General features: G+C 59.8%; 2 non-coding genes and 1 pseudogene across 2 annotated transcripts in view; all 3 read right to left on the bottom strand.

The window, feature by feature from the left end:
- Positions 1–3,259, bottom strand: part of LOC145275181 (large subunit ribosomal RNA) — a 5,727-nt gene extending 2,468 nt beyond the window's left edge. Inside the window, exon 1 of the ribosomal RNA XR_013867075.1 lies at positions 1–3,259. This exon is cut by the window's left edge and continues 2,468 nt beyond it. This is a non-coding gene — a ribosomal RNA (large subunit ribosomal RNA).
- Positions 3,260–3,852: 593 nt separating this feature from the next.
- LOC145275174 (5.8S ribosomal RNA) lies at positions 3,853–4,010 on the bottom strand. The gene has a single exon (XR_013867070.1). It is a non-coding gene; the product is annotated as a 5.8S ribosomal RNA (ribosomal RNA).
- A 398-nt stretch (positions 4,011–4,408) lies between these two features.
- LOC145275169 (small subunit ribosomal RNA) lies at positions 4,409–6,779 on the bottom strand (annotated as a pseudogene).
- Between the last annotated feature and the right edge of the window lie 5,721 nt (positions 6,780–12,500).

Below are 12,500 nucleotides of genomic sequence, written 5' to 3'. Positions count from 1 at the left end.
ATCCATTTTGCCGACTTCCCTTACCTACATTGATGCCATCGACGAGAGGCTGTACACCTTGGAGACCTGCTGCGGATGGTGGGTACGGACCGACTCGAGAGCTGCGAAAACCGGACCCGGATTTTCCAGGGCCGCCGAAAGCGCACCGGACGCCGCCCGAGCCGCGGCGCTCTACAGGTACCTTTTCCGTATCTCCGGACGAGCCGATTCCACGGACATGGTCCTTTACGAAGAAGAGAGAACTCTTCCCGGGGCTCCCGGCGACGTCTCCGGGCTCGCTTGCGTCACCGCGGTTTCGCCCGGGAAGCGACGGGCGCCGCCGACATCGCTGCCGACAGCGTCGCCACCCCCGGGCCCTCTCCGAGTCCGGGTTCGGGAATATTAACCCGATTCCCTTTCGACGGGAGGCCGGCCGCTTTTTTTTTGTTTGGGCTTTTGATTCGATTCGATTCGATTCGCTTTCCTTTCACTTTCATAACGGATCCGGCGCCTTTCGGGAAGACTTTCGCCCGCGTCTTAGGACCGACTGACCCGTGCTCGACCGCCGTTGGCACGGAACCCTTCTCCACTTCGGTCTTCGAAGGTCTCGTTCGAATATTTGCTACTACCACCGAGATCTGCACCCGCGGTCGGCTCCACCCGGGCTCGCGCCCTAGGCTTCCGTGCTCGCCGCGGCGCCCTCCTACTCGTCGCGGCATCGTTTCGGCGCGAAAGTTCATCGCTCCTCGCCGCGACGGTCCGGCATCGGTCCGTCGCTCCAGCGCCTCCATTTTCGGGGCCGGTCGATTCGGCAGGTGAGTTGTTACACACTCCTTAGCGGATTCCGACTTCCGTGGCCACCGTCCTGCTGTCTATATCGACCGACACCCTTTCGGGGATCTCATGGGCGTCGCGTTAGGCACCTTAGCCGGACGTTTGGTTCATCCCACAGCGCCAGTTCTGCTTACCAAAAGTGGCCCACTTGGCACTCGCATTCGAGGTGACCAACCGCCCAGCGAAGCGTGCTGGCGGCGGCGGCCGGATGGGTCGGCTCCGTCGTTCGGGAGAGTCGGCCCGTTCCACCCGTTCCGAGTTCGAGAGTAGGTCGAGGCCGTGAACGGCCCCGGGGCCTCCAATCGTTCGCTTTACCGGATGGAATTGCGACGATCGAGCGCCAGCTATCCTGAGGGAAACTTCGGAGGGAACCAGCTACTAGACGGCTCGATTGGTCTTTCGCCCCTACACCCGGTTCCGACGATCGATTTGCACGTCAGAGGCGCTTCGGACTTCCACCAGAGTTTCCTCTGGCTTCATCCCGACCGGGCGTGGATCGCCATCTTTCGGGTCCCTGGTCGCTCGCTACGCCAGAGTCGGCCGAGTCGTACTCGGAAAAAGGGGAAACCGACCCGGGGGTGATGCGCCCGCGCGCAGCGCCTAAACTCGACGACAAAATAGGACTAGTTCAAGCCGCGGGATCTCACCGATGGGCGGAAGGAGGATATGGAAGCTGGCGCCCGGCAATTCCCCTTTTTGGAAGATGCGCCGGTCCCCTCTCGGGGAGGAGGGAAAAACAACCGCACGTCAGCCACGAGCCTTCCCTCTCCTATCTCTCTCGGGAAGAGAGAAAAAAGGAAAAGTTGCGGGCACCGCAGCAGCGACGGCGGAAGGCCGAAAACGCCGCGCCGGCGGGATCGGGCACGGCTCGGAGGCGGGTGAGGCGAGGAGAAGACGACGGCACGAGACCGACGACACCCCCCGACGACCCCCGGACGACTTTGCCACGACACCTCTCCCGATCGACGCCCTCCTACACGCTCTCTCGCTTTCGCTTCGCCTTCGGGGTTAGTCAGAGGTGGCCCCTACGACTCGCGAACGGCCAGGACTCCTCGGTCCGTGTTTCAAGACGGGTCGGGTGGGTTGCCGATGCACGTCGCTGACCCGGGGTGGCGGGCGGCTCGAGTAAAAAAGCGTCGCCGAGCGACCTCTCCGGAAACGGAAACGGGCGCGGGCGGGGTTGCCCCCGACAAGAACCCGAAACGTCGGCGAGGTGCGTGACGGCGAGGCCGCGCCAGTCCTATCCCGCCTCTCATCGCGCACGCGCCCGAGACGGTGGGGCGCCTAAGGAGCGACACACAGAGTGCGTCGCCCGCACGCGACTTCCGGCGGGATCAAAACGGACCGGCTCGCCACGTGTAACGGATCGTGTCAGATTTCCTCCGTTCCCGGCAGAAAGGGGCAGTTACGTTCGCGGGCCCGACGGCCGGTGGCCCCCGACTTCACAAGGTGGGAAGACGGGGGTTTTCAGGGTGATGAAACGCCTGCCGCCTACGGAAAAAAACCCGCGTGTTCGACCTGCACGCCGGGAACGGGTCGCGACGACGGACCGGAGGGGAAGTGCGTCCGGTGCCGGCCGCGCGGAGGTCGCGCCGAAGCGCCCGCGCCATGATTACGCCGAGCGATGATGAAGGGGACGGGTGCAGCGGAGTCGCGCGCGGAGGGAGCAGGAGGAAAGAAGAAGCGGCGGCGACGGATGCGGCGGGTTAGGGCCCGGCGGCAGCAGCGATCGAGAGGACGAGTCCCCTCCGTCGCAGCCAACCGACGCAGCCACCTACCGACGCCGCGGTCGTCACCACGTTTCCCTTCCCGCTATCCACGCGGCCCGTCTCCTTCGTCGGCGACGCGGGCACAAAAGCTGGAACCGCGGGGAACGAGTCCCCCGCGGACACGACGAACGACGACCTGTGCCGCGACGGCCTCTCTTTCAAGAACACACATCGAGTTTGGGCTCGAGCCTAGGCAGCACCGGACTGAGTCCCCCCGCGATCGCGGTGAGCGGTCCCACCCGTTTACCCCTGGGCGGTTTCACGTTCTCTTGAACTCTCTCTCCAAAGTTCTTTTCAACTTTCCCTCACGGTACTTGTCGACTATCGGACTCGTCCCGGTATTTAGCCTTGGATGGAGCTTACCACCCGATTTGGGCTGCGTTCCCAAGCAACCCGACTCTCGGATCGAAGGCCGTCGCTCGCCGTCCGCACCGAATGGGCCTGGCACCCGCCGCGGGCGGCCCCGATCGAGGGAACTCCGAACTATGCGAGACGAAAACGAACGGCTGCCTTCGACCCATGCGCCACACGTCCCGAAGCCTTTAACTTGCGACGGGATTCGGCGTTGGGCTTCTCCCGGTTCACTCGCCGTTACTAAGGGAATCCCGGTTGGTTTCTTTTCCTCCGCTTAGCGATATGCTTAAGTTCAGCGGGTCGTCTCGTCCGAGCCGAGGGCGGCGGTTTTTAGTAGAGTGTGGTGTTTGGAGGAGAGGAATCTCGATCGGTACCCTCCGTGTGACGACGGCTGGCCGATATAGCGCCCGTCCGACCGAAAATGAAGAAGCCAACAATTAAAAAAAAGCGTGGGTCCTCCCCATCCGACGTTGCGTTGCCTACGACGCGGCCACCTTTTTACGGTGCGACGGCCGTGCTCGTCGCGCTGCTCGAGGCGTCGCTGAGAGACACCTTCATGAGGCAGAGAGCGAGACGAGCAGGCGGCGCTTACGTCGGCAGTCGGTTAGGTCGGTACTTTTTTTTTGGTCTCCCTTCGGCTGCTTTCGGACAGACTCCTCCTGCTCCTCCTCCACAGTGTTTCTTCACGCGGTCGAAAAGGGAAAAGACTCCGCGGTCTGCCAGCGGGAGACGAAGGAGGAGGCCGGAGAGGGTTTTAAAAAAAAAAAAGACATTGAAAGGAGTCAATTCTTTTTTTATTTTTCTTCCCCCTCGTCACTCGCTCCTGCGACGTCCCGGTTACCACCGTGCCGAGGACCGGGCGGGCACGGGGACGGCAAGATGTCGTTTCGTTAACGGAGAAAGACATGTAACGTTCCGCCTCTCGACCGGACGTGGCCCCGAGACAAGGGATCTCGGGGCCGCAATGTGCGTTCGAGGTGTCGATGTTCACTGAGTCCTGCAATTCGCATCAGTTATCGCGGCTGGCCGCGCTCTTCATCGACGGACGAGCCGAGTGATCCCCCGTCCAGGGTTCAGCACTTGGTTTTTTTATATTAGTTTTTGTTTATATAGATTTAGTAGTGTGCGAGGAGGTCTGTGCGAGGAGGCGTGACGGCATTGCAATGTCGCGAGTAGTTTGTTTTTTTAGCTAGCGGCGGTGGCACAGCGGCTGCAAAAAAACAAAAAAAACGATAAAGCGGCGACAAGGCAAAGAAGAAGCGGCCATCACTTGCGGTGGGCGAAAAAACAAACAGGTGGTAAGACGCGGAAGCAAGCAAGAAGAGCTGGGGCTTTAAAAACCTCCGCGTCACCACAAATCTATCTCTCGCTCCGCCTTTTATAGGTTTGTTTGCGCGCATTCGAGGCGTTGACGCCGACAGACAGAGGAGGTAGGCCGGAAAACAACAAACCAGTCTCGAACGGGAAAACGGTAATGATCCTTCCGCAGGTTCACCTACGGAAACCTTGTTACGACTTTTACTTCCTCTAAACGATCGGGTTCGGTCGTCTTCTCCAGGCATCGAACGCCGAGGCGTAGATGCACGAGTGTCGTGACGGACACGTCGCGCACTGCCCGGCGGCGTCGTCGGCCAGATCCGAGGACCTCACCGGACCGTTCGATCGGTAGTAGCGACGGGCGGTGTGTACAAAGGGCAGGGACGTGATCGACGCGGGCTGTTGACCCGCGCCTACCGGGAATTCCTCGTTCACGGGGTTGGTTACAGGCCCCGATCCCTATCACGGGAGGTGGTTCAGAGGTTTCCCAACCCTCTCGGGCCGGGGCGAAGTCCCCGCTGATACCTCCAGTGTAGCGCGCGTGCGGCCCCGGACATCTAAGGGCATCACAGACCTGTTATCGCTCCGCCTCGTGTGGCTTTCTGCCACCCGTCCCTCTAAGAAGTGCGTGAGAAAACCGACCCGGACCCGAGCGCCACGGAGGACGCCGAGCCCGCCGTAAAAATCACTGACATCGGCGCACTAGTTAGCAGGCCGGAGTCTCGTTCGTTATCGGAATCAACCAGACGGATCGCTCCACCAACTAAGAACGGCCATGCACCACCACCCACCGAATCGAGAAAGAGCTATCGATCTGTCAATCCTACCGGTGTCCGGACCGGGTGAGTTTTCCCGTGTTGAGTCAAATTAAGCCGCAGGCTCCACTCCTGGTGGTGCCCTTCCGTCAATTCCTTTAAGTTTCAGCTTTGCAACCATACTCCCCCCGGAACCGAACTCTGGTTTCCCGCAGGCTACCCGCCGGGTCATGGAAGCGAACGCCGGCGGATCGCCGGTCGGCATCGTTTACGGTCGGAACTACGACGGTATCTGATCGTCTTCGAACCTCCGACTTTCGCTCTTGATCGAGGAAAACGTGCTTGCCACACGCCATCGCTGCAGTTCGTCTTGCGACGATCCAAGAATTTCACCTCTAACGTCGCAATACGAGTGGCCCCGACCGCTCCCTTCGATCATTGCCTCGCCGTAGACGGAGACCGACAGACGTAGACGAGGCCCTCTTCCATCATTCCATGCTTATCGTATGCAAGCTTGAACAGCCCGCTCTGAGCACTCTAATTTTTTCAAAGTGAACGTACCGGCCGCCGCGGACACTCGGTTAAGAGCACCCTTGGAGGAGAAACCGCCGACCGCAACACGCGCGCAGACAAGACACGAAGCAGGGACTCGGAGCGGACCGGGGGGTTCAAAAAAAAAGAGGAACGCGCGGAAAGGGAGAGGGAGAGAAGCGCGGGGGTCAGAGTGCGGGGATGCGAATGAACGCACCCAAACACACACACGTAGCACCCCCCCGTTAGACTACTCCCGGAACCGAACCGACGACCACTTGTTTTTTTTTTCCCGGATCCCGATCACGACCTCCTCGTCCACCTCGCCGGCAGGACCGCGTGGCGGGTATGCTAGCGGTTGACACCGGCGGAAAGGGCCGGGAATGCGAACGGACGACCAAAGTCAACGACGGACGATGGCGCCGCCGCCCCGGGGCCGCTTGCGCGACCACGAACCCGAGTTCGGACTACGAGCTTTTTAACCGCAACAACTTTAATATACGCTACCGGAGCTGGAATTACCGCGGCTGCTGGCACCAGACTTGCCCTCCGGTTGGTCCTCGTTAACGGATTTGAAGTGTACTCATTCCGATCGCGGGGCCTCGACAGAGTCCCGCGTCGTTATTTTTCGTCACTACCTCCCCGTGCCGGGAGTGGGTAATTTGCGCGCCTGCTGCCTTCCTTGGATGTGGTAGCCGTTTCGCATGCTCCCTCTCCGGAATCGAACCCCGATTCCCCGTTACCCGTAGTAACCACGGTAGGCACTTAACCGACCGTCGACAGTTGATAGGGCGGACCCTCGAGAGACCCGTCGCCGGGCGTGAAAGCTCGTGCGATCGACCAGTGAGTTATCCAGAGTCACCAAAGCGGAGCGCGCCGCCCTATGAGCCCCGCCACCGAACGGACCCGCGAGCGGGAACGCCGACGACGGGAGGACGGAATGACGCGCATCGGTCTCAGTCTAATATGTAGCGCCGCGACCCGGAACGGCCGACGCGGGTGCCAGCGCGCGAGGCGTGGCGACGACGGCGCGCCGACCGATCGCGGCCTGTGTCACATGTATTAGCTCTAGAATTGCCACAGTTATCCATCGCCTCCGAGGAGGAATACGGTCCCGAGGATTAGGTCCGGTTCCTGAGCCATTCGCGGTTTCGCCCGTTCTAATGCGTGGCGTGAACTTACACTTGCATGGCTTAAGCTTTGAGACAAGCATATGACTACTGGCAGGATCAACCAGGTATCGTTGGAATTTGGGACTTTGTTTCGACAGAACGACAGACCGACCGACCGACCGACCGACATAAGACAGACAACTACAACGACGGGCACGTGTTTATTTATTTTTCGAGGGGGTTCGCCGTCAGAAGAAGCGCGCTGCCCGCGCTGATGGCCTCTTTTTTGTTTCTCCCCTGACTTGGACCGAGACCGAGACTCAAAGAACGAAAGCGACCAACGTCGACAACAACAACGACAACGGCACCCTTGACAGCGATACATACGACAAACGACAAGCAGCACGACGGCAGTGCACACGGACATCGAGGGTCAAGGTGCAGACTGAACTCGCCGAGGTCGTCGTCATCGTGGTCGCCATCGATTCCGTCTCGTCGTCGTCGTCGTCAACGTCCACGTCACAGCCGGCCGAGAAGAGAGAACAGACGACAGCGTCGACAACAACAACATCGACAACGGCACCCTTGACAGCGATACATACGACAAACGACAAACAGCACGACGGCAGTGCACACGGACATCGGAGGTCAAGGTGCAGACTGGAATCGTCGAGGTCGTCGTCATCGTGGTCGCCATCGATGCCGTCTCGTCGTCGTCGTCGTCGTCTTCGTCGTCGTCGTCGTCATCAACGTACCAACCGACCGAGACGAGAGAGCAAGCAACAACGTCGACAACAACAACGACAACGGCACCCTTGACAGCGATACATACGACAAACGACAAACAGCACGACGGCAGTGCACACGGACATCGGAGGTCAAGGTGCAGACTGAACTCGTCGAGGTCGTCGTCATCGTGGTCGCCATCGATGCCGTCTCGTCGTCGTCGTCGTCTCCGTCGTCGTCGTCGTCGTCGCCAACGTCAACGTCAACATCACAGCCGTCATCGGGGAGGAGCTGGACCAGGGCAGCGGCGGCGTAAATTTTCCCGTCACCTTCGTCGTCGCCTTCGTCGACCGACCGACCGACCGGCGTCGTGTTCGTGCTCGGAAAACCGAGGAGAGACAACGTGCACATGGCGCGTTCTCGCAAGCGGCTCCTCGGTCCGATTTTTTTGGGCGGCTTTTTCGAGCTTTTTTTTTTTTCTCACCCTTTCGTCCGTGCGACGGCGAACGTTAGGGGAAAAAAAAAAAAAAAAAAAAAAACGACAACAACGCGGCGGACCGGGCGAACAACATCGTCGACACACACGACATTGACGACCGGTCCCCCTTTTCACAATCGCATCGAGATAAAAACGAACGAGTCCGATTCGAGCACCGAGTCGCGAGCGGGAGGACTGTCGGTGCAAGTATCGATCACTGACGTGAGCGCTTCGCCGGACAGAGGATGGCTCATCCGGCAGCCGTGCAAATCGACGGTATGGGAAGAACGAACAAGAAGAGCAACGACTTGATCGGCGGCTTGGGAACTGCGGACGGTGAAAACGGGTTAATCGACTGCGACCACGACTGCTCGATCGATCTTCTTTGGCGCTAACAAAGGTGGAGGTGGCGCAAGAAGGGACTAGCGCTATCACCGTCCACGTATCAGAAGATGCGGCGGCAGACGTCGACGCTTATGCGTTGTCGGACGAGAAGTCGCTGCAGCACGTGTACCGCGAGCGGGACGTCCAAGGTTTTGCCAGACGGAAAGAAATCGGGTGTCAGCGAACGTTCACACGGCTGTGAGATCGGACGCTGACAGGAGTAGGAGGCGGCAGGCAGGCGGCGGTTACGGCGGCGGCGCCTGCTGCTGCTCATCCTCCTGTTTGCTGCGGCGACTTCCAGGACGGGAGAGCATCGAACAACGTACGTATGGTTACAAGGGGATCAGGATCTACATAGTGCATCCCCCGCGGCTATTTTTGTTTGTTTGTTCGCTCGTTCGTTAATTCGTTCGTTCGTTCGTTCGTTCGTTACAATGTACGTTTTTCCGTTCGACGGCGGCAGAGAGCGGCGGCGTTTCTCCCTAATCCGGAGGATTTATCGGTCGCACAGCGATGGGTCGTTCGGCCGATCATCGAAAGATTCGCAGGTAGTGGTTGAATGGCAGAACGGCAGCAACAACAGCGGCGGCTGAGAGCGGCGAACGCTGAGGCGGAAGCAGAAGCTGCAGCAAACGTATCGGCTAAACATGGTGGACATAGATATGGCTGACGACGCGGGTACCACGACGACTATGGAACCAGGAAAAGGAGCCGTTAGTTGTTCCAACATATCGTTCGACACGTCGAGCAGCCCTAGGTCCACGGAGAAGCACACACACGTACCACGTATTATAACCTAACGACGATGAGCGGGCGCACGGTTGGCAGGAACGAAGGCGGCGGATCAAAACAAGTTGGAGCGCGGCGACAGCGATAACGGTGACAGCCCTAGGCGGCGGAGATGCCACTTTCTGACGCCTTTGCGACAAGCCCGTAGAGACGTTCCGGACCACCACGAGGCAAAGAGTCGCTGCTCCGACGAACCGACACACCAAAGTGTGCTTCCTACCGAACATGTTTTATAAAACTTTCAAACTGGAAAACCCCAGAAATGGTGTTGGTATTCGTCCAGACCCACCTCCGACACCTGAAAATGGTGGTCAAAAAAAACGTCGATTATACGAAGCGACATTTCTGGTCGGCGATTTTCCAGTTTTACGCCTACTGCCACATGGGGATGTCGGTAGGCGTCGCAAAGTGCCTTCTCGACGCCTAGGCACACCAGGACTTTGTCATTTTTTTCCCCCTCGACATTCCTGGTCCGGTCTATTCCGATTTTACACCTACCGCCATGTGGGGGTGGCAGTAGGCGTCGAAAAGTGCCTTCTCGACCGCTAGCGACACCACTACTTTATCGAGCTCTGGAGGCCCGCACACCGACCCGGGGGCCGCGGAGTCGACCCCGGGGGCCTCCTGGCGTCGCCGCCGCTCACTTGGACGCCTTCCGCAACCTGTGGTCCCGCTCGGGGCCGCCGGGAGCCTCGCCGACCTGACCGGTGTCGGTAGGCGTCTGGAAGCGCCCGGCCGACCTGGACGAGGTCCCCCTGGCCCCCGGGGGACACCCCTTAGTTGGATGGGGGTGCTGTCCCGGGCACACATGCAACCCGCGGCCGCCTACCGACAGCCCCCTTCGCTCGATCGCTACTCCTTTCCAACATATGTCGGAGAAGCCGGGCGGTTGTGAAACCCCAGAAATGGTGTTGGTATTCGTCCAGACCCACCTCCGACACCTGAAAATGGTGGTCAAAAAAAACGTCGATTATACGAAGCGACATTTCTGGTCGGCGATTTTCCAGTTTTGCGCCTACCGCCATGTGGGGGTGGCAGTAGGCGTCGAAAAGTGCCTTCTCGACCGCTAGCGACACCACTACTTTATCGAGCTCTGGAGGCCCGCACACCGACCCGGGGGCCGCGGAGTCGACCCCGGGGGCCTCCTGGCGTCGCCGCCGCTCACTTGGACGCCTTCCGCAACCTGTGGTCCCGCTCGGGGCCGCCGGGAGCCTCGCCGACCTGACCGGTGTCGGTAGGCGTCTGGAAGCGCCCGGCCGACCTGGACGAGGTCCCCCTGGCCCCCGGGGGACACCCCTTAGTTGGATGGGGGTGCTGTCCCGGGCACACATGCAACCCGCGGCCGCCTACCGACAGCCCCCTTCGCTCGATCGCTACTCCTTTCCAACATATGTCGGAGAAGCCGGGCGGTTGTGAAACCCCAGAAATGGTGTTGGTATTCGTCCAGACCCACCTCCGACACCTGAAAATGGTGGTCAAAAAAAACGTCGATTATACGAAGCGACATTTCTGGTCGGCGATTTTCCAGTTTTGCGCCTACCGCCATGTGGGGGTGGCAGTAGGCGTCGAAAAGTGCCTTCTCGACCGCTAGCGACACCACTACTTTATCGAGCTCTGGAGGCCCGCACACCGACCCGGGGGCCGCGGAGTCGACCCCGGGGGCCTCCTGGCGTCGCCGCCGCTCACTTGGACGCCTTCCGCAACCTGTGGTCCCGCTCGGGGCCGCCGGGAGCCTCGCCGACCTGACCGGTGTCGGTAGGCGTCTGGAAGCGCCCGGCCGACCTGGACGAGGTCCCCCTGGCCCCCGGGGGACACCCCTTAGTTGGATGGGGGTGCTGTCCCGGGCACACATGCAACCCGCGGCCGCCTACCGACAGCCCCCTTCGCTCGATCGCTACTCCTTTCCAACATATGTCGGAGAAGCCGGGCGGTTGTGAAACCCCAGAAATGGTGTTGGTATTCGTCCAGACCCACCTCCGACACCTGAAAATGGTGGTCAAAAAAAACGTCGATTATACGAAGCGACATTTCTGGTCGGCGATTTTCCAGTTTTGCGCCTACCGCCATGTGGGGGTGGCAGTAGGCGTCGAAAAGTGCCTTCTCGACCGCTAGCGACACCACTACTTTATCGAGCTCTGGAGGCCCGCACACCGACCCGGGGGCCGCGGAGTCGACCCCGGGGGCCTCCTGGCGTCGCCGCCGCTCACTTGGACGCCTTCCGCAACCTGTGGTCCCGCTCGGGGCCGCCGGGAGCCTCGCCGACCTGACCGGTGTCGGTAGGCGTCTGGAAGCGCCCGGCCGACCTGGACGAGGTCCCCCTGGCCCCCGGGGGACACCCCTTAGTTGGATGGGGGTGCTGTCCCGGGCACACATGCAACCCGCGGCCGCCTACCGACAGCCCCCTTCGCTCGATCGCTACTCCTTTCCAACATATGTCGGAGAAGCCGGGCGGTTGTGAAACCCCAGAAATGGTGTTGGTATTCGTCCAGACCCACCTCCGACACCTGAAAATGGTGGTCAAAAAAAACGTCGATTATACGAAGCGACATTTCTGGTCGGCGATTTTCCAGTTTTGCGCCTACCGCCATGTGGGGGTGGCAGTAGGCGTCGAAAAGTGCCTTCTCGACCGCTAGCGACACCACTACTTTATCGAGCTCTGGAGGCCCGCACACCGACCCGGGGGCCGCGGAGTCGACCCCGGGGGCCTCCTGGCGTCGCCGCCGCTCACTTGGACGCCTTCCGCAACCTGTGGTCCCGCTCGGGGCCGCCGGGAGCCTCGCCGACCTGACCGGTGTCGGTAGGCGTCAGTCAAACTTGCTTAAGAGGCAAAGCCTCCTCACACCTTAAGAGAGTCACAGTTAGTCCCGCCGTTTACCCGTGGTCGTCGTCGGGGGTGCCGGTCGGTGTGTTTCGGCGTGTTTCTTTCTTACTTTAGCTCGCTCCTATAAGCTAACTCAGCAGCCCTGCTAAAATCAATTTATCATTATTTTCAATCTATCGAAAATCTTAATTTATTATTATTTTCCAACTATCGAAAATCTTAATAGAGTTGGGGTTTTTTGTTTGTTTTTTTTTTTAAATTCCATTGTAACAACAGACAGCCAGCCAGCAGCATGTGGTGTCGGTAGGCGTCTGGAAGCGCTTGAGGAGGCAGAGGAGTTGGCAAGCTCGCTAAACTGCCCGCTGGTGTGGTGGTGTCGGTAGAGGCGTCTTGAATATACCCGGTCGCTCGATCGACGACGACGACGGCTAGGTGGCCGAGGAGGAGGACTACCTACCTACCTACCTACCTACCTACCTAGCTAGCTAGCTAGCCGAATAGCCGTGGTAGTCGTCAGTCAAACTTGCTTAAGAGGCAAAGTCCCGCCGTTTACCCGTGGTCGTCGTCGGGGGTGCCGGTCGGTGTGTTTCGGCGTGTTTCTTTCTTACTTTAGCTCGCTCCTATAAGCTAACTCAGCAGCCCTGCTAAAAT

The sequence above is a fragment of the Euprymna scolopes genome, unplaced genomic scaffold (genome assembly GCF_053919585.1).
Source record: "Euprymna scolopes isolate OS-2025 unplaced genomic scaffold, ASM5391958v1 sca63, whole genome shotgun sequence".
Lineage (NCBI taxonomy): Eukaryota > Metazoa > Mollusca > Cephalopoda > Sepiida > Sepiolidae > Euprymna > Euprymna scolopes.
The sequence above is the reverse complement of the archived record's forward strand: the minus strand, read 5'-3'. Positions and strand labels throughout refer to the sequence as shown.